At 42.8% G+C, this 27,573-nt stretch overlaps 2 long non-coding RNA genes across 2 annotated transcripts; one reads left to right on the top strand and one right to left on the bottom strand.

The window, feature by feature from the left end:
* Nucleotides 1-272: 272 nt before the first annotated feature.
* LOC136510077 (uncharacterized) lies at nucleotides 273-3,194 on the bottom strand. Its single transcript, XR_010772609.1, has 5 exons — nucleotides 2,850-3,194; nucleotides 2,363-2,451; nucleotides 1,227-1,394; nucleotides 525-770; nucleotides 273-438 (listed from the first exon to the last, which is right to left on the bottom strand). It is a non-coding gene; the product is annotated as an uncharacterized lncRNA (long non-coding RNA).
* Nucleotides 3,195-12,219: 9,025 nt separating this feature from the next.
* On the top strand, nucleotides 12,220-13,078 carry LOC136510144 (uncharacterized). The gene is made up of 3 exons (XR_010772625.1): nucleotides 12,220-12,670; nucleotides 12,847-12,901; nucleotides 13,001-13,078. It is a non-coding gene; the product is annotated as an uncharacterized lncRNA (long non-coding RNA).
* The last annotated feature ends 14,495 nt before the right edge of the window (nucleotides 13,079-27,573 follow it).

The raw sequence follows: 27,573 nt of genomic DNA, 5'->3' as shown, positions 1-27,573 counted from the left end.
TTGTAACATTTTTTTAGTTCTAGTAACACTTCTATATTATGGTAAAACACAATATGGAACAAAGAAACACATGGTTTGTAACACTTGTTTATATCTATTGTAACATATTTAGATTATAAAACAAATATTTATTTCGCCTATACATTTGGCACACGGATTATTATATAATCACACAAACATGACACATTGCAAAATCACATAAAGCACAAATTTTAATAATCATAGCAAGATCCACATATCGTAGGATTATTTCAAACATAGTGCTTGTTCAGATTAAATCATAGTATATGTACATAACGATATGGTTCTAGAGAGCAAACACACATAGTCCATACTAGAAAGAAAAAAATCAAGAATTAGCTAGGATTCATAAAGTCCATTGCTTCTTCCATTCTTCGTACACATCGATGTAGGAGTTCAACCATTAATCATTTCAACCTGCAAAGAAAATGTAAGTTGTAAGATTACAAATTAGGCCACATATGTACATTGATGTAAAGTTAAGAAAGCTAGTTTTAACATACAAACATCGAAGGCCAAGCAATTGAGACTCGTTTTGCTTGAGCATAACCAATATTGTTGCACCCAAGCATGGGCCTCACTAATGGCTCATCTTTTGCTATAGGATGATTGATATGCACTTTGTAGAATTGACTTGTTGTCTTAGCTCCACCAACAATGGCTTCTGGATCAGTGCTCAAGAGAGTTGCATAGGCCACATTAGCCTTATAAGGATATTTTGAAGCCATTAGTGGCACCATGGACCCAACCTATATTAATTTGACATAATCTCTTAGTGAGCAACAACCCTTAGTTGTACATCATGATCATTAAAAAAAGGTAAGATCCTAGAGCTTAAATAATGGCATAATATATGAGGAGGAGGTCCTGTACTAATTTCCCAACTTATTGATTCAAATCTTCCATATTTACTTTAGCACTTAAAAACACCTAACTGCATGAAACACATCAATAAGATCAGATACATGAATGAAATACTCTTTAATCCACGAGCTATTTATAGTAAGCAAATGACATACTGAAATTTCACTTTGAAGTAATTCAGTTTATTCAAATAGTAGCTGATCTTTCCTTCGTCCTCATGGGCAGCTGGGAACTTAGGTTGCCACATTTACATTTTAGAGAAGCAAAATACATGGATGTCTAGTTGCAGAGCACATATCAAACAAACAAATCAAAGTTGGAGAAATATGCATGTGTGATACCTGAAGCACCTTGGCCTAGTAGAGCAATTTCTTGCCAGGGCGCTAAAAAAAGGTGCCTTGGCCTTGCAGGCTTGTATGCAGGAACAGGCCAGGCCTGATTGTCCACAGTGGCCAGGGTGGAGAATGTTGCTCGCTTGTATGCACCACCGAGGTAAGCACTTATACTGCCTGAGTAGATGGAAAGTATCCATTCAAATGTATAAGGAGGAGGTCTATATCAGTTGAACATATATTACAATTGTAAACTGTTTAACCACATGAAAGAACAATACAATTTTGTAATGAAGATTATATAGAGTCAGATGATATTATGTATGATTCTAAAATATTTAGAAAACAAATAATAAGAAAACCATTAGTTAAGTAGACAAAAAGGCATTACAGGAAGCCTTACGGTCATATAAAAAAATGAGACACATCCAATTAGCAGAGGCTGATCTCACGGATCGAGAGCAGGAACCAAATTAGTGGAAGCCCATCTCCTAGGTAGATATCCATAAACCACGAATAATTGAATCAAGCTAAATGGATAATCCCACATGAACATGGAGGCAACAGAGGACATGGATCTGAAGCTGTAAACATGGATGAGCAAGGCCAATGATGAGCAATGAAAAATGAGAAAACTGGAGAAATAGAGCATCCCGTTTCCTTGATAGCCTGACAGCCAGAAGGTCCTCAACAATGACAATAGATGAGACTACAGTGGCAAGAATACCAAATCAAGCCGATTTGCTAACAGATTTATGCCATTGGATATAGCCAAATAGCTTGGAAAAAAGATATAGTAAGCCAGATAGGTTTCGTCAGTTTTGTTATGTCTGGGAAAAATACCATTTGGTTTAGCCCAGTCTTGACTTCTTGATCAATATTAGACATTTATAAACTCTAGTTCTAATTTATACACTACCAGCAAGCATGCCCCTATTAGGAATGGCTACCTGCAGGCCAAGGAACTGGAACCGGTTTCTGTTTTGAAATTCTTGTAACAAGGGATTTTTCATGTAACTGATATTTGCAGAAACAAGTGCTGCATGCACACAACATGATAGTATAAATTTAATCAATTTCCCATAAATTATTTCTGTTTTCATTAACTCTAGATGACTAGACCCGATGTATTTGAAAATAGATACCTGATCCACACGAGAGCTCACAACATCAAATTGTATTCATTTCCTATTTGGAACAACAAAAATTATAGTAGTCTTCCTCGTATAGTGTCCTGAAACATTAGAAGAAATTGTCATTAAGATGAACTGAAAAGGAAGGATATGCAAACAGTACATTTCGAAGAATAAGTGATGTATACTTATGAAAAATAAGATCTTCTGAATTTTCATAAGGATAAACGGACACCAACGGAAGGCTTTACAATAATGTGATTTCAAAAATTAATAACCGTGGTGATATGAATCCACTATTTTCAGACTGTGGGAGGGTGAGACTTGCTGTGTGCCGTACAAGGTGATATGGATCCACTAAAACATAAACAGGTAACGAGCTGCAAACCTCCGAGAGTAGCATCAGCTGACATTTGACAATGGGATCTAACCAATACCCCAGAAGCAAGCACAAGTTAAACAGGCACTACCAGAGAAGCAAATTCACTTGTTTATTTACCTAATTGAAATCACGGCCCCCTTCCATGCCTGATCCCGGCCTACTCAAGACCTGGATGAGAGACTTGTGCACCGATATACCTTGTGTCCTGCAGCAACTTACGACGGTGACTTAGATCGTGGGAATTGAAGCTAACTGCAGCCAGGTATTGACGAACGAGAACAGGATGGAGAGCAAGGACGGCCGCCGCATGAGATGCCAACCAATGACGACAGTGACGGTGCCGCCACGCCGGCAGGAGACGCAAGGAAGGGCGAAAGGGACGGCCACTGCAGGAGGCAGTATATGAATGGCAACAATGACGGCGGCTATAAGAACCGTCCTCAGGGATGCTGCCTCTTTTTGTTTTCGAATCGGATCGCTGTGCTCTGGAGAGCAGAGAGGCGGGTGGAACCGTGGAGGTGGAGGCCAGATAGATCCGAAATTTCTGGTGAAAAATGAAAAGTTTGCGCCAAAAGAGACATTGTTACTTAGCTGTTCGGCTGCTCCACTCCCGACTTGTTTCAACTTATTTTTTTAGCGCGAAAAGAATCAGTATTTTTTAGGAGGGAGACAAAAACAAAAACTTTATGCACAGAGAAAATTTTAGTTAAATCACACTATATCTAAGTAACTAAAACATAGTCTGTCTCGCAAAAAAAAAGTCTGAAAAAAATGTAAGCATGGGTTTGGTCATATTGATATTTCACATTCCATATAATAGCACGTCTTCCCTTTTTGAAATTTTATAAGCCACTTATTCTACCCCCTCGAGTTATGAGATTGTAAAGTGTTGTCACATATATATTTAATCCTTTTCATGAACAAGTTCTATTAATTTGTCCTAAGTCAAATTTATTTATTTTTTGACAACTTTATGGAAACTAATATATACTATGGAATTATTTTGATTCAATCCACTATGATGTATGTATTTTATAGCATTTAATTTATAGTAAGCATGTCCATACGTTACATCAGGACTTATAATTATTGCATTGTGCTCGTGCCAACAATAATGAACTAGTTATTTTTTTTGGAATTAATTGAATTTGATCCAACCTTAAATCAAATAAATATCAAGGCCCTTAATAAATGCTAGTGCAATATAGAATGAATCTCGTAAGGAAATTGATAGTGGATTGACTCAATTTAAATGAGTTGTTATGTGTGCATCTATTATGAGTTTAAGAATGGTAGAAAGCGACCCATATGCTCTTATGCGCACGAGCTCGTGTGGCCATACTATGTCACGATTGGCAACTACTAAAGAAAGATTTTAGGAGGCATGCCTTTGAATTAATAGAGGCGGGGACTTTATGGAGTCAATGGTCTGACGGTTTCTAGGCAAATGCCCTCCTCACATTCGCATTCGAATAACATTAGTCATGTAGATAAACTTTAAATTCTTTAAAAATGACAACTAATAATTCAATATTAATTAATGATAGATACAACTTTAAAGTTGAATGTCAGTTATTGAAAGTTATATTAATGTTGATCAGTTAATTAAAACTAGTACAATTGACCATATTAAAATTGAGGTTTGTTAACTACATTAAAAAATAATTAAAATATAATGACTAGACATCATTAGTAATATTGAAATTAATAAAAATAGTCATAGTTGTAAAGATAACTTTTAAAAAAGTTTCAACTATTATTTGTATATTAACTTTGTTCTAATAAAAAAATTCATAAAGCAAATAGATACTTGTTGTTTTTATTGAAATCAAGTAGATATCTGAATGCAAATTTGAATTTCAACTATTTGTTTTGTATTTATATACTCTCTCCATCCCAAATTATAAGTTATTCTAACTTTTTTGGAGAGTCAAAGCATCTCATTTTGACTAGATTTATATAATAAAATAATAACATTTATGATACCAAATAAGTATTATTAGATTCTCCATTAATTATATTTTCATAGAATACCTATTTGATGTTATAAAATCTTTGTAATTCTATTTATAATTTTAGTCAAACTTGAGATGTTTTGACTCTCCAAGAAAGCTGAAATGACTTATAATTTGAGACAAAGGGAGTATGATAATATTTGTTTTTATATTCGAGTATAGCGTTATCTAAATTCGATTTCATATGTACCCAAAGTAATTGAGAGATGATGAACCTAGGGATACATTGATACAAAGAAGATGGGTGAGGGTGAGAGATGATCGTGAAAACAGGAATGTTAAAGTGAGTGATAATGGTCCAGATGACAAAGGAAGAAGAAATTTTCGCTTTTTGATAATATATTATTAGATATGTACTCCCATCGTTCGTGAATGTCTGTGTTTTCGCTTTCCAAGAAACAACTTTGACTAAACATATATTAAAAATATTAATATTTATGATACATAATTAATATCATTGGATAGATATTTAAATCTAGTTTTTTTTAATAAATTTATCTAGAGATAGAAATATTACATGTATTTTTTATAAATTAAGTCCAAATTATTATCACGTAAATCGTGGCGATAAAAATTTAGGAACAAAATGACGAAAGATGCTTCATCAATAAAATATAAATATACAAGTGCACACGGAGAGGGTCCACGGCAGCCCGCAAGACGCCAAGGTCAAAAGGTCATGTCGATCTTTTTATTGCTCGGCGCCTCGGCACGACCGCACGAGTTCGCCCCAAAAATTTCCGTCCCACGCGAGCCTGAATAAAAATTAGCGCCAAAATTAATTGTTTCCTTCCATATATGCACCCACCGCGCGGCAACAGGTAACCAAATGCATCCCACGCCTTGATCAAAAGAAAAGAAAAAAAAACATGCATCCCACGCCGCTCCTAATCCATCGTGCGATCGCTTCTCCTCGAGCCGGCCACCAAATCCACCGTAGCTCTGCCACCAGGTCCCCAGCCGGCCGCCGCTCCGCCGCCGTCCCCAGATGCTCCGCCACTAGGTTCCGGGCCGGCCGCCGCGGCGCTGCCGTCGTCCCCCAGCAGCTCTGCTAGCTTCCCCAGCTGACTGCCGCCGCCGCCGGACCCGAGACCCGGCCTCGTCCTTCCTCTCCTTCTCCGAGCCGCTCACCGGCGACGACGCAGCCGCGGGGGGCGGGCACCGTGGCGCGTCGCAGTTTATCTGACGAAGATCTACCTCTGGCGAGGCCACCCGTGGAACCTCAAAGTCGGCGCCGTTGTCAACTCCAACAATGAGGTCCGGATTCTCTCCGCGGCTGCTCTGTCTATTCTAATTTCTAACTCTGACATGCTGATGTCCAGCACTAATTCTGTGGTTGTGTAGAACTTGGACGAAGCTCATAGTAGTCTGGCCTGCAGGGTGGCTACCGCACCCACCGTCCCACCCCCACTGACAATGGTCCTCGTGGAACATTATGAATTTGGGTACTCTTTTTTTTTTGAGCCTGAATTTGGGTACTCTTTTAATAGTTACAAATTGCCAGTGAACATCTTAATTGTTATGGTTAGCTAGGTTAATTTGTGTTACCAAAATTTCAATATGAGATTTAGTACTATTTACACACTTGTTGCAGACAGTGAGGGAAATTTGTTAATGATTTTTTCCTACTTCGGCCTGTAGCTTGGTTATAAAAGAACTATGCATGTTCAATGCACATATTCTATTAGGGGAATCCTATATTAGGTGCATCGGTGGTGACTATATAGGAGTAAAATAGCGATTATAGTGTTATAACTTAGGTTATGTGATGGTAATTTTGGGGTATATTATTTTCTTACTAATTGTCTGAGGAAGATAGGAGCCATTATATTCTTCTTATTGACCTTCATACACTAAGGCTATGCTTTTCTTTATGGCATATGCTTAAGTAGTTAAGTTCATTCCTGTAAGACCTATTGCAGGTTACTATGGCTGAGTAGTTTAAACTTTTATCAAATTCATTTGTCTGAACCTTGAAACAAGGTCTGCTTCCTTAAGGATGGAACATGGAGTACTATAACTGGAAGCCATTTGTTTGAACTCTTATTCTGAATTGCAAGATGGAAGATGGAGTACAATCACTGGAAGCCATATGAGATATTGTCAAGGGCGTCGATGCCCAAGACAGCGGGTCCTCGTCTACGGAGCTCGTAGCCTTGACGGGTAATGGCGTCGGGGTTGTTGCCCGGCTGCCCAATGATGAAGGAGGTGAGATTAGGAAGAAGAGAGAGGATTAGGGTTGGTCATTCTTGCTTAATCCAAAGAGTGCCGATTACATGAATTATATAGGCCCGTGGCCTGCTAACAAATGGAAACAAACTCCTTTATTCTAGCAATCCTTGCATGTCGATTTGCATGCCTAAATCCACGCCTAGCCACTCGGTGCCGGCGATTGCTGCTCCTGGACACGTGGCCGACGTCGGTACTGGAGGCCCCACATGACATCTCTCCCCCCCTCGACGAGCAGCTCGTCCTCGAGCGGGAACGTGGGGTAGCGGGCGACGAAGCTGTCGAGGTCTTCCCACGATGCTGATGAAGCGGGTTCGCCCTTCCAGTGAACGAGCAGCTAGCGAACGCCATGGGCAAGGCGAGCGCGTGTGATGCGGTCGGGCTCCGGGACCGTCGCTCCATGGTGGATCGGCGGTAGGGCCGGTGGCAACGTCGGGGGCGTGCCGACAAACTTCTTCAAGAGGCCAACGTGGAAGACGTCATGAAGGCGGGCGCGATCCGGCAGCTCTAGGCGGTAGGCGACGTCGTTGATGACGGCGGCGACGCGGTACGGCCTGTAGAAGCGGGGTTTAAGTTTGCCCGTTGTCGGAGCTTGGAGGGACGCTGCGGCACGCTAACGGAGGCGGAGCCAGACCCAGTCGTCGACGGCGTAGTGGACCTCCCTGTGGTGCTTGTCGTAGTAGGCCTTGTACACCGCCTGAGCCTGCTAAAGCCGGTAGCGGACGTCGGCGAGCAGCTCGTCACGTTCCGCCATGGACTTGGCCACGGCTGCAACCCTGGTGTCGCCTGGCTCGTAGGAACGGATCGTGGGCGGGTCATGGCCGTAGACGATCTTGAAAGGCGTGTCCTTGAGCGCCGTCTGGAACGCAGTGTTGTAGATGAACTCAGCCCATGGGACCAACGTACCCATTGTCGAGGACGATCACCGGTGAGGCAGCGGAGGTACATGACGATGATCTTGTTCGCGGCCTCTGTCTGTTCGTCTGATTGCGGGTGGAACGCCGACGTCATGTGGAGCTTGGTGCCTGTGAGCCGCATGAGTTCGCGCCAGAATGCCGACGTGAAGATGGGATCTCGGTCGGAGACCATAGATTGCGGGATGCCATGGAGGCGTACAATCTCTGCGAAGAATGCCCGGGCCACCGACTCCGCCGTGTACGGGTGCGCGAGGGGGGTGAAGTGACAGTACTTGCTGAAGCGGCCAACCACCGTTAGGATGACAGACTTGCCGTCCACGCGTGGGAGCGCCTCAATGAAGTCGAGGCCGATATCAGTCCAGACCGCCGTCGGGACGGGCAGCGATAGAAGGAGACCAGCAGGGTGCAGGCGCTCGGACTTGTACCGCTGGCAGGTGGCGCAGGCGCGAATGTGATCTTGCACCGTCTTGCGAAGGTTGGGCGAATGGAAGTCCCGTCGGAGGCGATGGAGCATGCGCTGAACACCCTTGTGTCCGTCGTCGTGGATGGCGGTGAGCACCTCGTGGAGCAGTGGCGATGCCGACGGGATGTAGAGGCGGCCTTTGAATGCAACGAGGCCGTCGAGGAGCGACCAGGGAGACGCGCATGTACCCGCCGCCAGCTCGTCCCTGAGCGCCACCAGAGCCAGATCGGTGGACGTAGCTTGTCGGAGGCGGTCGATGTAGTCGAAGCGGGGGCCCGAGATAGCCAGGGCCATGGCCTCCTCCGTGTCGCGGCGAGAAAGGGCGTCCGCGACTGTGTTCGTGTTGCCCGCCTTGTACTCGATGGAGAAGTCGAAGCCGAGGAGCTTGCCCACCCAGTGGTGCTGTGGAATGGTGGCCAAGCGCTGATCCAAGAGGAACTTGAGACTGAAATGGTCAGTCCTTACCACAAAACGGTGTCCCCACAAGTATGGCCTCCAATGGCGGATGGCGAGGACAAGGCTGATGAGATCACGTTCGTACGCCACCAAGGACGCATGGCGTGGCGCGGTCGGCCTGCTGAAGAATGCCAGTGGGTGCTGGTCCTGGAGGAGCACTGCGCCGAACCCGTAACTGGATGCGTCGCACTCGACGACGAGGGCGCGGTTGAAGTCGGGCAGGGCGAGAACAGGCGCTGTCGTCATGGCGGTCTTGAGGGCTACGAAAGCCGCCGCAGCTTCCGGCGTCCAGGAGAACCCTTCCTTGCGGAGGAGGGCTGTCATGGGGGCGGCGATCATGCCGAATTCCCTAACAAACTTGCGGTAGTACCCCGCCAGGCTGAGGAAGCCCCGAACCGCCTGTGCCGAGCGAGGCTGCGGCCAGTCGGCCACTGCTTGGACCTTGGCGGGATCCATGGCGACACCCACAGCGGAGATGATGTGGCCGAGGTAGGAGATCGATTCGACCCCGAACGCGCACTTGGATCGCTTGACGAAGAGCTGATGTTGCTGGAGCGTGCTGAGGACGGTGCGCACATGGCAAAGATGATCGGCCCATGACTCGTTGTAGATGAGGATGTCGTCGAAGAAGACGAGGACGAAGCGGCATAGGAAAGGTCACAGGACGTCGTGCATGAGCGCCTGGAACATCGCCGGCGCGTTGCAGAGGTCGAACGGCATGATGAGGAATTCGTAGAGGTCGTCGTGGGTGCGGAAGGCGGTCTTGGCGACGTCGTCGGCGCGCATCCGAACCTGGTGGTAATCGGAGCGCAGGTCGAGCTTGGTGAAGAAGCGGGCATGGCGGAGCTCGTCCAGTAGTTCGTCAACCACCATAATCGGGAACACATCCTTGATCGTGATGGCGTTCAGGGCACGATAGTCCACGTAGAATCTCCAGGAGCCATCAGCCTTCCGGACCAAGAGGACCGACGATGAGAACGCCGAGGAACTGCGGCGAATGATGCCCTGGGCCATCATCGCGGCGCATTGGCGCTCCAATTCATCCTTGTGCACAGCGGGGTAGCGGTACGACCAGACAGCCACCGGGGTGGATCCCGGTAGAAGGTTGATGCAGTGGCCGCGGGTGCGTGCTGGTGGCATGCCGGAGGGCTCGGCGAAGACAGGGGCAAATTCCTCGAGGATGGCGGTGAGGAGATCGGCGCCGATGCAGGCCTGGATCGCAGAGCCTGTGGAGCCGTTGTGCCGCACCAGCGCATTCGGCGGCTATCACGCTAGAAGGACATGGTGAGGGCGCCGAAATCCCATAGAATCGGGCCCAGCGTTGCCAGCCACTAGGTCCCCAGGACGATGTCGTACCCAGCCAACGGCAGGGCGTAGAAATCCATGGTGAACTCCTCCGCATTGATGGAGAATGGCGCGTTGTGGAACACACCAGGGCACTGGATGCGCTCGCCATTGGCCACTGTGACCCGCAGTTGGCCCTGGGTGAGGGTCAGGAGCGAGGCGTGTGCGGCCGCCTCCTCGGCGATGAAGTTGTGCGTCGAGCCGGAGTCGATCAGGGCGAGGAGGGAGGTGCCGCCCATCGTGAGACGCATCTGCATGGTCTCACTGGTGCGCATGCCAGCGATGCGTGGAGTGAGATCTAGGGCTCCGCTGGAGTGGCCTCGTTTGTCTCAGAGTCGGTGTCGTCCTCGACCGCCACCAAGTCGAGGAGGAAGATGCGTTGGCAGACACGGTGGTGGCCTCGCCCAAACTTCTCATTGTAGTTGAAGCAGAGGCCTAGGCGGCGGCGCTCCTCCATCTCTGCCTGCGATAGGCGCTTGACCTGGTGGCCCTCGACGGTGACCGGTTGTGGCGTTGGCGCAGGCGCCGTGTTGGGCACTGGGAGCGCCAGATGGGGCGGTGGCGCCTGTAGGAGGCCCCTCTGGTGATCACGCCCTAGGCGTGGTGGTGGCGCGGCCGCCGCAACACACTGATCGTGGAGGTCCAACTTGCGGGCGAGGCTCATGGCGACGACGAGGGACTGAGGGTTGTGGACCTCGACGTCGAGGCTAAGCGGCGGCTGGAGGCCCCTTGTGAAGAGCTGGACACGCTGTCCCTCATTGAGGCGCCCGGCATGGGGGAGGAGCGCTTGAAAACGGTCCTGGTACTCCGCGACAGTGCTAGTGCGCTTGCACGAGGCCAATTCGTGGAGGGGATTGGAGCGCAGTGGTGGTCCGTAGCGGAGATGGAGAAGATCCTTGAAGTGGCGCCATGAGGGAATGCCCTTGTCTGCCTGGACCTGGATGTACCACAGCTGGGCTCCCTCTTCCAAGTTGTAGGAAGCCATCCACACTTTCTCTTCCTCCATGATCCTTTGCTGGTGGAAGTAGGATTCGTACCGGTTGATGAAGATCAGCGGGTCGGACTTGCCATCATAGCGCGGGAAGTCGAGGTTTTGGAAACGCGGCGGCCGATCTTGGTGGTGCTCCCTGACCTGGAGTGTGCGGAGGATGACGATCCGCCCGGCGGTGGGCGCGCGGCGTCCAGGCGCTGGATGGCCTGGGCGTTGGCCTCCATGGACGTCTGGAGGGTCCTGATGGACGCGACTAGGGAGTCCAAGGTCGCCTGCAAGGCAGCGTTGTCGGCGTTGTTAACAGTGTTGTCGCCCATGGCGTCTACGCGAGGCGAGGGCGACGGCGCGGCGGCTGAGGGTGGTGCGGCGGCTGGAGTTGGCGACGGGGCACGGGATGGACTGGATCGCCTAGTCTCTGATACCAGGTTGTCAAGGGCGTCGATGCCTAAGACAGCGGGTCCTCGGCTACGGAGCTCGTAGCCTTGACGGGTAATGGCGTCGGGGTTGTTGCCCGGCTGCCCAATGATGAAGGAGGTGAGATTAGGAAGAAGAGAGAGGATTAGGGTTGGTCATTCTTGCTTAATCCAAAGAGTGCCGATTACATGAATTATATAGGCCCGTGGCCTGCTAACAAATGGAAACAAACTCCTTTATTCTAGCAATCCTTGCATGTCGATCTGCATGCCTAAATCCACGCCTAGCCACTCGGTGCCGGCGATTGCTGCTCCTGGACGCGCGGCCGACGTCGGTACTAGAGGCCCCACATGACAGATATAGTCTGCTTCCTATTCGCAGTTTCTGTTTAGCATCTTTCAACTTTACACCTCCAGACCATAGAGTTTTGTTGTTACTTTTTCCTCTTTCTCCTTTTAGCATTAGGCCTTCACATTAATCTGCAACTATTACCCTTTATGCTTGACTTGAGATAACATTTGCGAGAAGCATGCATGCAGCCATTCATTTTGATGATGGGATGCTGTAATTTTTTTTTCTGATTTGAGCACCATAAGCATGGAGTGTATGCTATCTGTCTCAAAATTACTTAATTTCCTGATTTCATCTATAACAAATGCAAAACTGAAGGCCTAAATAATTCCATGGTTTGTCATTGCTGAGTCAGCCATGTGCATTTCAAAACTGCATATCCTCGGTGCTATTTCTCAATCTCCACAGATAATGTTGTCAGTAACATTTAGAATGAAACTTTTTCACTGCATTAGTCATCATTGTGTCTAACTAAATGGCAACCATGTGAAACTGTACACTAGCAAACATGTAGAAGAGCTGCATATGCATGCCTTTTGAATTATGTTTACCATATTTGTACACTAGCAACCGAAGTTATTTGTCTTGTGGATGTTTCTCTTTGCTTTGCCTGTACAGTTTCTTTAGGTCTCTTGTAACTAACTCCTCTCCTTTACAAACAGAGGTTGGCACATCTGATTCTAGTTCATTAGAAAAAAGGCAACCTTACTAAGTTGAGCTACTGGCCATCGTGATTCGCAACAGAGGGGCGTCTCCAGGTTAGTTGAGATTAATCACCATGCTCTTAACCTATATAGATAGCAATTTCCTTTGGATATATGTTTTTGTGTATTAGATTTTTGTCCAATACCTTTTCAGTGGCATGGATCGTCGCCATTTATTCCTATTTTAGTTCGATACATGACTGGTCAGTCATATTTGGTTTCAATTGCAGGAACTCAAAATCCCTCATCAACCACTTTTGTCATGATTAGTCTGTTACCACACAAGTAAGCGGAGCTCCAATTTTTTTTACCAGATTACATATGGATTACCAGTTTATCATATTTGGGCATGAACTAAAGAGTGTTCGGCATATGGATTATCAGGTAGTCAAACAATTTTGAAAAGAGGAATTACCTTGCTGGTAGCCCGTTCTTTATAGGTGTCTCGTGAAATAATAAGGTAAATTTGATGAACACTATCCAACATCTACAATATGAAAACTTGTATTTTCTTATATCATTTGTAAAAGTTAGAGATCATCTATGTAGTTCCTGTAATACCGCTAGCTATTGTAACTATGACTATCTGGATGGGGATGTGCTGTTCATCATTCTTTGTTGTTCTCTTGTGAATTATTAAGGCAAATTTGATGAACTTCGATTTCAACAGACCTAGAGAAAATATAATCATTGCCCAATTAGTTAAGTTTCAAGTAGGAATTGTCGAAGTATCTCATATCCATTTGTAGTTGTTAGAATATTAAATTGTTTCCTCATAGTTGAGATGAAACAAACTGTTTTGAGTCCACTTGATGTAATTCATAGCTTTTATGTATTTCCAACATTCTGTCTCAGATATTGAAGTACCACATAACTGATGCAGTGATAGTATTTCTTGCTTTTTAGTGAATTAATGGACTTAAGTGCTATTAAGAGGTTGTACAAGTTCTTCTCATATTTATTGAATTTATTGAATTTTTATTATAATGACAATTTATATCTTTGAACTTTATTGGGGTGGTCAATGGTATGATTGTAACAATATATGTTATACCTGTATGATGTGATAATGAAAATGTATAAAGAAATTAACAATTGTAGGTGATCTCACGGTTAACCATGTTTCTTTATTTTCTAATTTTGAGTGGGCATATGACTGGACAAGAGAGACATTGGAGGCAATTTGCTCATGTTGTGACTCTAGTTCACTTTTGGTCAACAACTGCATATATATTAACATAGTATTCATAATTAGTCAGGCATGACATATATTGAATTTGTCTTAATTTTAGAAGCTTTATTATTGTTTTTCCAATTAATATATTGAAACATTCTTAGACAATTCCTTTTTCTGGAATTGCAAGTTACTAATGTGATGTGGCATCCCTAATCACCTTGTTCAAGCCTAAAGTATGATGGATGCATGGTCGTGAAGTTGGAGAGCATATATTTTTCTTTTATTGTCGAACCCTTCAAGAATTCACATTGTATATGTAAATGTCCTAGACGATGGTTCATGATATTCTGAATATTACCACAAAACATGTTGAAGGTTGTTTTTGATTTTTCTATTTCATTTGTGATGGCACTTGTTTCATATTGCCTCAAATATCATTTAAAGCCCAGACAAAAATGCATTCTTTTGTGGCCTTTCTATGCATTTTATAACATTGAGACTAATTTTTTTGGGTGATTACTTATTTGATTTAACTTTTTATGGTGGCCATACGTGACTATTTTTGCATAGCTTTTTCTTAGACTCAAAACCACAAAAACATTTGCGCTCAGGTTTTGAGCATAGAAAACAATATTACATGACAATGTGTTGTAAATCTCACTGGTATTTATGTGAACCAAAAAGATGAAAATCTTGATCAACCTATACAGTGGTAGGTAGGTTCGTGCAACAACATAAAAATATCAATATTAATCCCATTTATTTTCACCTTTTTGTTTTTTGTTTTTCATTTTTTTTCTTCCCTGTTGTACTTGTTCTTATGATCTGGCATCTAGAGTGTCTTGAGTTCGGCCTAATAAATTGACAACAGGCTCTGGCATCGAATTAACCTTTTTAATCGCTTACTTGTTGCTACTTGGTTCTCATGTGATGATCACGACATGATTGCCTAATAGCCATGACAACACCTAGATGTGATGCCCATGTCGCCTATGAATAGGAAGGTCCACATGTGTATGTTTCTTTGTAACATTTGGACCGTAACATTATTTGTGTTGCTACATGGCATATATTTGTAACACATTTATATGTTCCATTTATGTGTTACAACATAGTATACTTTTGTAACATTTTGCTTGTAACATTAATTTTGTGTTACTATCATTATTGTCAGTAACACATTTTTATAAAAAAGTGTTTTGTGTTACAACCGAAGTTTGTAACACACTATTTTGTGTTACTATGAAATTTCACTGGAACACATTGATGAATATGTTACAAGAAAGCGCTATAATATCCTTGTTTTGTAGTAGTGACGGGAACCTTCGGATGTGACGGTGATCCACGGTTGAGGGGTAGGCGGCAGGTGGTGATAGCTCTGTCCGTCCCTTGTAATTCCCTCACGTTCGGGTATTCATATAGGAGTTTATAAAGCCTCTCGTGCTTGCTGGCAGACCAATGGAGGTCTTCCCGTCTATCTTACGATTAGGTCTAGCTCTAACCATGTATTTGTATGACCACTCATTATTCTTTGTATGACTGTATTAGGATAAGCCTGCCCCACTTAGGAAACTTTTATTTATTCTTTTATTCTTTCTTTTCCATTTATCCTTGAGGTTAGCCAAAGTGTTTGTCATACTATCTTGAAAACCATTGTGACTTACCCGTATTTTGAGTGTTGGTCTAGTATATAGTTACATTATCTTGTCCATGTCCCTGCTAAAATCTTTTACACTATGCCTTCCTTTGGAAAAATTTAAATAATGATCCTAGAATACTTCTAGGTAAAATGCTACAACGATAATTCCGTGTGCTTGCGGATACTTTCTATGATCATTAAAAACTATCGTAACGGAGCTTCTTGGCGGTGTTTCTAGGAAACACAAATCTTACTAACAACATTACGAAATGCCAACAAGCATTTCTAGCGCCGTTGCCAGGGATGGACTTAAAACTCCATATTCGGTAATGTCGGTAAGAAATGCCAACAAGCACACTAGCTCACAAACTGCTTCTGGAAATCTATTTTTTTGGAGCGGTTTCGTTAAGCAAAGCGCCCTTGGAGTTGATTCCATTTTTAGTGGCAGTTTCCATAAACCACCCTTGGAAATAGGATTTCTAGGGGCAGTTGTCTTAACCGAACCACCTCTAGAAAAACCAGATTATCAAGGGCAGTGTTGTCAAGAGAATCGTGTCTAGACATTATTAATAGGGGCAGTTCACTTAGTCAACCTACAAATACACTTTTTCCTTCTCACGACTGTAGTTCATGTCATTGTTGAGTCCAATTGGAGGTGAGAAATTACAAAATTAGAGGGGGAGGGGGGATTTTGCCATTTGAATCTTTGAAGGAGTTGGGATTAAGAGGTAAGTTTATGCCATCCCTAAAGTCTTTTCAAAGTTTACCTTTATATTTCTTTCACTAATTTTTGTTCTGATCTTAAGAGGCATGGCTGATAATATTTCAATTTTGTTAGTAATTTAGACCTATTTTTCCCCAACTTCCTTGGCTCACATCAATCTGTAGTTACATAGTTACTTTGTCCATATTTATCTTCCTCCAAGAGTGTAGAAGTTTTAGATGTAGATCTAGGTCTAGGTCTAGGTCTAGATAGATCGATATTTATCCCAAAATTTTAGTTAATTTCTTCACTAGTTATATGCGAATAATATCTTTATGCAATTATATATACATTTCCACTAAAGACCATAGATGGATTGGTCATGGATATACATGAAACAAAGGCATAAAGTCTCTTATATACAATATGTGAATAAATTTATTGAAGCCACTAAAAGGTACATTTTGATTAAGCAAAGAAAGGATATACATTGTTCCTATGTGAGTCAAATTTTCTTGTGGTGCATGTAAGTGGAGCCATAAACTCATCCTCAAATTTGGTTATATGTGCATGGGCTAACCTTTTAACCACACATATGTTGTACTTTTATGTACTCTCTTCGTTCTAAATTATAAGTCACTTTGACATTTTTGTTTCATCCATTTTGCTATGAATCTAGACATATTATTATATGTAGATGCATAGCAAAATAGATGTTGGGTAAGGAAATGACAAAGCATCATAGTTTGAACACAAGCATCAAAGTTGTATTCATTTCATGGTCGTACTGTACATGTTAGAGGGGGTATTTATAGAGGTCCCAGTCTTCGTACTTTACATAAAATGACTATTTTACCCGTAACTCACATAATTACAACCCTTTTCAACTACAAGGGCAAAGTGGTCTTTTTCTCCTTCTGAACCTTCATTCTTCAACTTTCAGTCATCAATCTTCTTGAAGTCTTTGCCTTTTTTGGACTTAGTTGATTTTCGCATCTTCTTCTTCTGCCTTTTAAGTGAAGTCAAAACTTTGTCTTCGCTCAACCTTGTTTCTTTCTCTTCTAAAGCAAAATCAAATTCTTGTCTTCGCTCTACCTTGCTTCCTTCTTTTCTCTAGCAAAGACGAAGTCTTTTTGGCGAAGCTAAATTTTCATCTTCGCTTTGTTTTTTTACCTGAAAGCAAATTTTATTATGAAAATCACAATTTCAACTCTAAAGTTTTAGGGGCTGAGTTTTCTTGGTGAAGTTAAATCCCCAACAGCAGCCCCTCGCGGGTGAAGGCCTACTCCAAAGGTCTGAATCCCGCGAAGTTTGGATTGAAAACGAAGACAAAAAACATCGTCCTGAACTTTGGAGTTGGCCATTTTTAGCTGTTAGTCTGTGGATAGTTTTATTTTTTGAATCGCAAAGGTTGATTTTGACCAGTGGAAGTCGAACCGTTGGGTTTGACCCGACGCTGCCTATATATACTACGCTGCCCCCCCTGATTTTACTGCTTTGTCGAAGATGGGGAGCTGCTGTTGAGATTTTCTGTGAAGTGAAGACAAATTTTCGTGAAGTCAACTTTCTGTGCGAAGGCAAAGTTTGAAAAGGGGTTTTTCACTTGATTTGCTAAGGTGAGTTTTCTTTTGGGTATGTTTATTTATTTTTATTTTACTTGTTTGAATTTTTTCTTTTTGTTTGATGGATTTTGCCTTATCATGTTTTTAGATGTCTGACCAAGAAAAAGTTGCTTCTGAAGAAAAAGTTGCTTCTGAAAATTCTCTTGTTGAATCAAATCATTCTGGTTTGGGTGAAGATTTATCAGATGTTTTTTGTGTCTGAGTCAGGGTTGGTGGGTGATGATCCAAATCTTTGAATTTTGGGAAGTCAATGATGGATGATTAGGAATTAGATTGGATGGTTGCTAATATGATGTTGGAAAGGGCTTCTGGTCGATTGCCTAAAGATGAAACAACTCGTAAGCCAAAGCCTCATGAGTGTGTTGTTTTCCGAGATCAGTTCACTGCTGGACTTTGCATGCCTTGCTAGGATTTTATTGAAGAAATTTTTAAGTCCTATAACATTGAGATGCATCATTTGACTCCCAATGGAATAGCGAAGATTGCTCTTTTTGTTTGGGCAGTGAAATCTCAAGATGCAAATTTGGATATTAGAGCTTTCTATGCTCTTCATGTGATGCATACTCAATTTAGAAGCAAAATTGTGGATGTGAAGAATGTTATCAAGTACTTTGGTTGTTGTAGTTTTAAGCCTGCTCGTTTAGCTAAGCAAATTTCACTAGCTTCCAAGAACAAGTGGGTTGAAAATTGGTATAGATTTTGGTTTATCATTCAGTTGCGATGGTCAAAGAGAGGGATGCATCAAAGAAGATTGTAAAGCGCTACCCTTTGGCTGCTAAGATGGGTAGGAATGCTTTTGATTGTAAACCTGATTTCCAAGTACAAGGAATTCTAAAGTTTGTGTGAAAGCTTATAAGTTGGTTGCTAGTTTGCAAAGTGCTCGTGATCTTTGTGAAGAGTATCTTGCAGCTCGAGTTTGGCCTCTTAAAAAAGGCTAGAGTTTTGTTCATTTTCGCAAGAAAGTTGTGAGAGGGAAAGATTATTTGTATCTAGATAAAGAAGTTGCTCATCCAAATACGTACACAAATGATGAAGATTTTGTCTCTGCAGTCGAAGTGAAGGCGGTTGTGATTCTTGGCAAATTTTTAAAGAAGGAGAAAGATTTGATGGATAGAATTTTGGGGATAGACTATAAACATCTAAATAGAGTTTTTGAAGTTGCTCTAATCAAGTATGGTGAAAGGCCACCACCAGCCTATACTCGTATTGCAAAGCTAGCCATAGAAAATGTTATGAAAAAGAGAGCTTGTTCTCAACATACTAAGAAAGTTGTTAAGAAGAAGAAAATCGCTGCTCCTTCCAGTTCTGAGAAAAGTGGGCAAGATGATGAAGATTTGGGTCTAAATATTGAGAGTCAAGAAATTCTTAGTCAACAAAGTCGTGATGCTAAGGTGAGAATGTTTAGTTTAGTTTTTTCTTCTAGTGGATTGACTCCACCAATGTTGACTCCGTTTAGTGATTGTTTACAGAATTTGGGAGGCACTTTGCATTCTAATGAGAATGTTGGCGGAGCTAGTTTGTCTTTGCCTTGAGCGAATTTTGGCGAAGATACTTTGCCTTCTTCTTCGGTTAATCTAGTTTCATCTCCTGTAATTGGTGCTGCTAACGTTTCTGCTGCTGTTGATAAGCAGTTAGAAGAAGGTGAGCTTGAAATTTTATCTTTGCAAGATACTGCTAGGCCATCTTCTCAGAGGTTTGTTGCTCAGACCCCACAAGATGTTTCAGGAGATGTTAATTGTAGCAGAACCGACCAATTTATAAGAGTACAAGTACAATGGCAGCCCGTAAGTGGTTGCACTATCATTCTTTAGCCTATATAAACCCGGTAGTCCGTCGAGTACCACGAAGGGTCTCGATTGACCATCAACATACAACTAAGATCGTACATGATTCAACATACATGTCACATGTTACATAAAGTTCACAAATATAGTTCATCCATTAGGGTACGAATTAAAGTTATTACAAACCACGTTCAGGTAAGATAGTAGCGAAAGCAAATTAAAAGTTTGAAACCAACATCTGCAACATTGTTTAAATATAGTGCCAGCTCACGATCACACTTCCACAAAAAGCATAAGAGAGAGATTAATAAGAGATGCCTGCCTAGGGCTTACTCCTCGTCCACGGTGGGATAGAAGCAGTTCTTGCAATTGCCATGATAAACTGTACCATCTGCAACAATGAGAATAAAACCCTGAGTACGAGAAGGTACTCAGCTAGACTTACCCATCATAAACTAAAAATAAAGTGACTCCAAGGATTATGCAAGGCTTTATAAGTGGAGCTAGCTTGACAACATTTTGCAAAAAACCCACTAATTCAGCTATACATTTTATAATTCGGTTATCAAGTTAATTATAGCTATTCATCTCTAGATTAGCAACTAATCTAAACCAAACATGTGGTATATCATTTAGTAGCATACAATAGTAACCATAGCCAGTATAATAATTCCATGTTCATCATAACCATCATTCCATAATACAGTTACTACAATGCTGGAGCTAGTCAAGTTTCTCACTGTTCAAGAGAGACAATGATTTGAATCGATTTCAACCAGCTGGGAATTTATTCCTAACACAAACCTAGGCAGACTAGATCAATGGTCACTTTAGGTCACCTTTGGTACAACTTAGGTCCACATTTCGTGGATTCGCCCAGCGCTGCACAATCAGGGACAACCAGCTGCCAGGACGTTTAGGCCTGGCCTACCCTTGGGCTCACATCTGGCTCCCCGCACATCCTTACTACCATCCAAAGTGCGCACTTTTATAGAATGGGGCCCAGCCTAAGTTGAGCTACTCATCTTCGCGGTCGGAATGAGTTATCCGGCCAGCTAAGTGAGAGACATGTGTTCAATCTCAACAGAAGTTCCAACAATGGTACGGTCCTTAATCAGCACAGACGGAATCACATTAGCCAACCTACGCATAGACTCCATCCGACCTCCAGTTACATTACCCTATGGTTCTTTTTCATGATAGCAAATATAGCCAACCGTGCTCCAGTATCCACCTATATCTCATAGGTGACAGGAAATCACCCGACTTCTACCGGTCTAAGCATGGCTAAGCATATATTCGATCCTAGACCTACAGAGGGTTAAAGGTATATTTATCTATGTAAGGAAAATGGACCCTAGGTCCATTTATGTTGGATTTTGTTGTTTGATGACCAACACAACCAAATTGGACTAATGAATTTGCAAGTGATTGTTTTGTAGTTCAATAGGGTGCAAGACGTTATTTGGACGAAGGCGACATGATGATCCGATGATCAAACACCTTAAGCAGGACCTTAGAAGCATAAGAGAAGATCCAAGATATCGAGCAAAGTCCAAGCACGAATATAGGAACCAAGCCGGACGCAAGATCATAAAGAAACGAGCTCATAGAGGTAACCAGACGCTGGACCAGATGCTGGTAGCACAGTGACCGGACGCTCCAATCAATAGGATCGGCAAAAGCAGCGACCGGACGCTAACAACAAGATCGATTGAACGCAGGACAACATCGTCCGATCGAGTACAGAAAGGTTCCAGAGCGATGATACTGTGGCCAGACGCGTCCGGTGGCATGTGACCAGATGCTGGTAGTGTCTAATCAGTTGATTGTGGCTCTAAGAGTCAGGATGACCGGACGTGTCCGGTCAGGACGTGATCAGAGTCCGGTCAGTAGCAGAAAAGCGGGATTTTGTCCCCAATAGCTACTTTCTCAGTGGGGCTTATAAATAGACCCCCCAATCGGCCATTTGAGAATAGTGGAGCTAAGGAAACATATCTAGGGTGTTGACACATCATTTTAGTGATCTCCACTTACATAGTGCTTAGTGATTCATTAGGTGATTAGCGTAGGTGCTTTGCGAAGTGCTTAGGTTGATTAGACCATCGCTTATGTGCTTGCTCTAGGTTTAGGCCTAGTGTTTAGTGAGGTTTGCATACCTCTTACCACTCAGTGCTTGTGCGCACCATTGTTGTACATCAGAAGGGCTTGTAGTCTTGCAAGATCACACCAACTGCGGTTGTTGTGTGGCCGCCACCGTGTACCGGAGAGAACAAGGCCCGTGGTGTTTTGGCTGGAAGCTTGATAGTGAAGACGGCGAGGAGCATCCGGGAGACGCTTGTCGGAAGGCACGTCGGAGACCCACTTGCGCGTGGGGAAGGCCTGAGGCTATCCATGGAGTAACCCGATCGAGAGCTTGGCCCTTACGAGGGGCTCCAACGAGGACTAGGGGGAAGCTTGCGCGCTTCTCGATACCTCGATAAAAATACCGGAGTAGTCGATGGGAGTTTGCATATCTCTACCTTGCTCTTTAGCTTCTGCATTTACATTGTTTTATTACTCTTTTTGCGGTAGAGATAGCAACACACTAGCAAAACCATAGTTGGACTTATAGATAGTTTATCTTTTGCATAGGTTTTGCTAAGGTTAGAAAAAGAGGCCATAGTTTAGAAATTGAATTTTAAGTTGCCTAATTCACTCCCTCTTAGGTGTTATGGTCCCCTACAAGTGGTATCAGAGCTGGTTGGCTCATTTTGGACCTTTGGCTTAACCGCTGTTGAGCCAACGCTATTTAGAGTGATTGGGATGGATACCTCTAGGCCTCCGTACTTTGACGGCACCAACTTTCCCTATTATAAAGCTAGAATGGCTTGTGACCTTGAGGCGGTTGATTTGGGTGTTGGAGAGTCACTCGTGATGGGATGAAACCCATTAAGAATCCCGAGAGACCCACGAAGAGTGAAGAAAAGGAAATTCATTTCAATGCTAGAGCAAAAAATTGCTTGTTTGCATCATTTAGTATGGATGTGTTTAACCAAGTGTTCACTTAAATACAGCACATGAAATTTGGTTAAAACTTCAAGAGCTCCATGACATCACATCTAATGTCTGTGAGCAAAAATATTGTCTAACTAAACAAAATTATGATTCCTTTACAATGAATGATGATGAGCTTGTTCGTGATATGTATTCTCGTTTGAATCTAATTATCAATGAGCTCCATTCAATAGGATTAACAAAGCTAGATGATGCGGACATCATGAGGAAGATTATCCCTGTGCTACCACAAAAGAAATATGCAAGCATTATCACCATCCTTCACAACATGGAGAACTTGAGCACCATGACCCTGGGCATAGTCATTGGCAAGATAGTGGCATTTGAAATATCATGAAAGATGGGTCAAGACGAAGCCTCTTCATCGAGCAAAGGCAAAGCTCTTGCATGTATCGAGAAAAAGAAGATGAAGGCTAAGCAAGTTGAGACAAGCTCAAGCTCAAGCTCCTGAAGTGACGATGAAGAAGAAGAAGATGATGATGATGATGAAGATTCAAGTGATGATGATCAATCTTCCTCCTCCACCTCCGACCTTGATGAAGAATCAATCAAACTTATCAACAAGGTGGAGAAGATGATCCAAAGGCTCAATGTCAAGGGTGTGTCCATCCAAATTCAAGATATCATTTTCACCAATCAAAGAAATGAGCAAAGAAAGGGAGGATGCTATGGATGCGATGAGTTGGGGCACTTTGTGAAAGTTTGTCCAAACAAGCCCACACCTAAGACAAAGAAGAAGGCGTGCAAGAACCAAGCCCTCACATCAACAAGGTCATGGGATGATTCTTCAAGTGAAGAAGAACACCATCACAAGAGGCAAGGCCGCAAGCACTCATCATCAAGCTCTTCTCATGTGTGCCTTATGGCACGAGGTAACGAAAGCTCATCCTCTAGTGAGAGTGATAGTGATGATGAAATGCTTTCTTATGATGAAATTGTGCAACAAAATCTTAATTATGCTAAAGTTTGGACTAGTCAACAAAAAAAGCTCGAAAGATTAAAAGGAAAGCTAGATAGTTCATAAGAAGAATATAAAATTTTGCTTGAACAATATGAGACTTTTGCTAATATCAATAGTGAACTATCTACTAAAATTGAGCAACTTGAGGCTAGTGCAACAACAAATGCATGCACAATCAATGATGAGCAACTTGTAAGGAAAAATGAAAAACTAAAAGAAAAGTTAGCTAGCTCACAAGATGCTTATAAAAGTTTGCTTGCTAAAATAGAAACCATGTGCAAACATTGTGATGAGCTAACTAATAAAGTTGCTAATCTTGAAGCCGTCGGTTCCACCCTCACCAAGGCATCTAAAAAGAAAAATTCTATCTTTAACATGCCTAAAAAGGATGCTTCCACTTCTTGCAATGATTTATGTTTAGACTCACCCATGTGCAACTAAGTTTGTGTTGAGAAAATTGTTGTAGATACATGCATGCAAGAGGTTGCAATGGAGAATGTGCAACTCAAGCAAGAAGTGGCTCGCCTCACCAAGGACTTGACACAAGTAAAAGGCAAGGCTAAGCAAGCCCAACTTCATCAAGATAACACCATCAAGGGAGTGAAGAAGCTTGATGAAGGACAAACCATGGTTTGCTACATGTGCCACAAGGAAGGTCACAAGTCCTATGAGTGCAAGATGAAGAATGGGGGAGGAGCAAAGAAGAAAGAGAAAAAAGCAAGCAAGCAAGATCTCCAACACCTACACCAACAAGGTGGACAAGAAGGCCTCCACACCATACTTGTTAAAGAAGAAGAAAAATGACAAGGTGGTGGCCATCAAGGTGAACAAGCAAGCCAACAATGGGGTCAAACGCTTTTGGGTGCCAAAGGAAATCATTTCCAACATGAAGAGCACCAAGAAGGTTTGGATCCCAAAAGGGAAGTGAGAAATCCAATGGACTTTGGGGAATTTGGAGACTTGCCAAAGTATGGGTGCATTTCATGGGGTGCATCATTATGGATAAAGTCATTGCCAAGTGGGTTAGTGAATACTATGGACCCAAGTTCCCCTTCCCATGTTAGGTAACTAGATGTTATTACTTTCAATTGGTATTTCCTTCAAGTAGTATCGATTTGCATTTCCTACAAGTGGTATTTCTTACAAATTGGTATCTTTAAGCATCTAGTTACTTTTCATGCCTATGTTTTCATTTGCATGCTTATATCTTTTGTCATGCATACACTAGGTATATCTTATGGTAGGCTTGCTCGGTGTCATTCTTAACCCTTGGAGCAAACCTACATGGTTTAAAATTGTTTAGGAGCATGACACATAGCTTGTCTTACAATTGTTCATCTAATATGTGCCAAAGTCCAAATTGTAGATAATTTCTCTTGAATATCGCCTTCAAAAATGACTCTCACATTCATGTGATGTCATCCTTCAAGTGGTATTTTTGATTCTAAAATCAATGTGCATGTTTCCTACAAGTATTCCATACTTTTGTGCACAAATTTAGGGGGAGGTTACTCTACAAGTTGGATGCTTTGAGACTAACACCTTTTCAAGCTTATCATGTGTGTAGTAGTCTTATTGCAAGGAAAATGGAGTTCCTGGAGTTAAGCATCATACTTTAAATATCCACCACCTATTGCAAGTGGTAGAAATTAAATTGGTTTCCACATGGGGTATTTCTAAACCGATATCATCATGTTGATTTCATTTTGATATTTATATGCTTTCTCCATGCATTATATAGATTAAATTCCCTTTGGCAATAATTTTCCAATTATGCATATGCTTTGCCTTCTACTATATGTATGCATATATTTAGGGGGAGCTTAATATATATAATGTGAGAGTCAAATTTTGTGACCTATTCCACTCTACATTCAAAGGATCACAAAGTTTGACCCTCCCTTATGCTACTAATGTCTTCCTTTTTGGTGTTTGATTCCAAAGGGGGAGAATTTAGAGGACCAAAAGCAAGCATTAATTTGTAGGACAAAAGCTAGATCATAATAATTTATAAGTGGCAATGGTCTACAAGTGGTGTCTACAAGTGGTAATGGTCCAAGAAAGGGAGGATAGTGGATTTTGGATTGCCTATGTAATGGGGAGAGTTTATAGGAAGCAAGGCTTAAATCCATAATGCCACATGGGGACATTTGCAAGGGCAAGATAAGTTTTTATGTGATATCTTTTAGTCCTACAAGTAGTATCTTTTAGCATCATATAACCTTGCCCCTTGCATTGCATCCTAGCAAGTATCTTTTAGCATCATATAACCTTGCCCCTTGCATTGCATCCTAGCAAGTAGATCATTTTTAAAATTTCAAATTCTCATTATTTGCTTGTTTTGGTCGTGTTGTCATCAATCACCAAAAATGGGGAGATTGTAAGGAAAATAGACCCTAGGCCCATTTACGTTGGATTTTGGTGTTTGATGACCAACACAACCAAATTAGACTAATGAATTTGCAAGTGATTGTTTTGTAGTTCAATAGGGTGCAAGACGTGACTTGGACGAAGGCGACGTGATGATTCGATGATCAAACACCTTAAGCAAGACCTTAGAAGCATAAGAGAAGATCCAAGATATCGAGCAAAGTCCAAGCACGAAGATAAGAACCAAGCCAGACATAAGATCACAAAGAAACAAACTCATAGAGGTGACCGGACACTGGTAGCACAGTGACTAGACACTCCGATCAAGAGGCTCGGCAAAAGCAGCGACCGAACGCTGAACAACTAGATCGACTGGACACAGGACAACAACATCCGATTGAGTACAGAAAGGTTCTAGAGCGGCGATACTATGACCGAACACATCTGGTGGCATGTGACTAGACACTGGTAGTGCACGATCAATTGATCGTGGCTCTAACGGTCGGGACGACCGGACGCGTCCAGTCAGGATGTGATCAGAGTCTGTTCTGTAGCAGAAAAGCGGGATTTTGTTCTCAACGGGTACTTTCTCAGTGGGGCTTATAAATAGACCCCAACTGGCCATTTGAGAATATTGGAGCTGAGGAAACATATCTAGGGTGTTGACACACCATTTTAGTGATATCCACTTGTATAGTGCTTAGTGATTCATTAGGTGATTAGCGTGGGTGCTTTGCGAAGTGCTTAGGTTGATTAGACCACCGCTTATGCGCTTGCTCTAGGTTTAGGCCTAGTGTTTAGTGAGGTTTACATACCTCTTACCACTCGGTGCTTGCATGCACCATTGTTGTATATCGGAAGGGCTTGTAGTTTTGCGAGATCACACCAACCGCGGTTGTGGTGTGGCTGCCACTGTGTACCAGAGGGAACAAGGCCCGTGGCGTTTTGGCTAGAAGCTTGATAGTGAAGACGGCGAGGAGCATCTAGGAGAGGCTTGCCAGAAGGCACGTCGGAGACCCACTTGCACATAGGGAAGGCCCGAGGCTATCCACGGAGTTACCCGACCAGGAGCTTGGCCTTTGCGAGGGATTCCTCACGAGGGGCTCCAATGAGGACTAGGGGGAAGCTTGCGCGCTTCTCGATACCTCGGTAAAAATACCAGAGTCATCGACGAGAGTTAACATATGTCTACCTTGCTCTTTAGCTTCCGCATTTACATTGTTTTATTACTCCTTTTGTGGTAGAGATAGAAACACACTAGCAAAACCATAGTTGCACTTATAGATAATTTATCTTTTGCATAGGTTTTGCTAAGGTTAGAAAAGAGGCCATAGTTTAGAAGTTGAATTTTAAGTTGCCTAATTCACCCCCCTCTTAGGCGTTATAGTCCCCTACAATCTAGACAAGGTAGTTCTATGCATCAAGTGTTTCCAATTCAACTCTTATAACCTAATGCATCAAACATAAAGGACTCAAGTGATATTTTATAAAACATGGGAGACTTAGAATGCTCTGAGGCTTGCCTTTGAGGAAAGAGGTTGGCCTATGACCCGAGCACTCAGGGAGGTCCTCAAGAGTTTGCTCCTCTTCTTCTAGAGCTATGACCTAAGGTGTTTCCTATTGTTCCTCCTCTTCTTCTTCATT

The sequence above is a fragment of the Miscanthus floridulus genome, chromosome 16 (genome assembly GCF_019320115.1).
Source record: "Miscanthus floridulus cultivar M001 chromosome 16, ASM1932011v1, whole genome shotgun sequence".
Taxonomy (NCBI): Eukaryota; Viridiplantae; Streptophyta; class Magnoliopsida; order Poales; family Poaceae; genus Miscanthus; species Miscanthus floridulus.
Note: the sequence above shows the minus strand (reverse complement) of the source record. Positions and strands in the feature narration are given on the sequence as shown.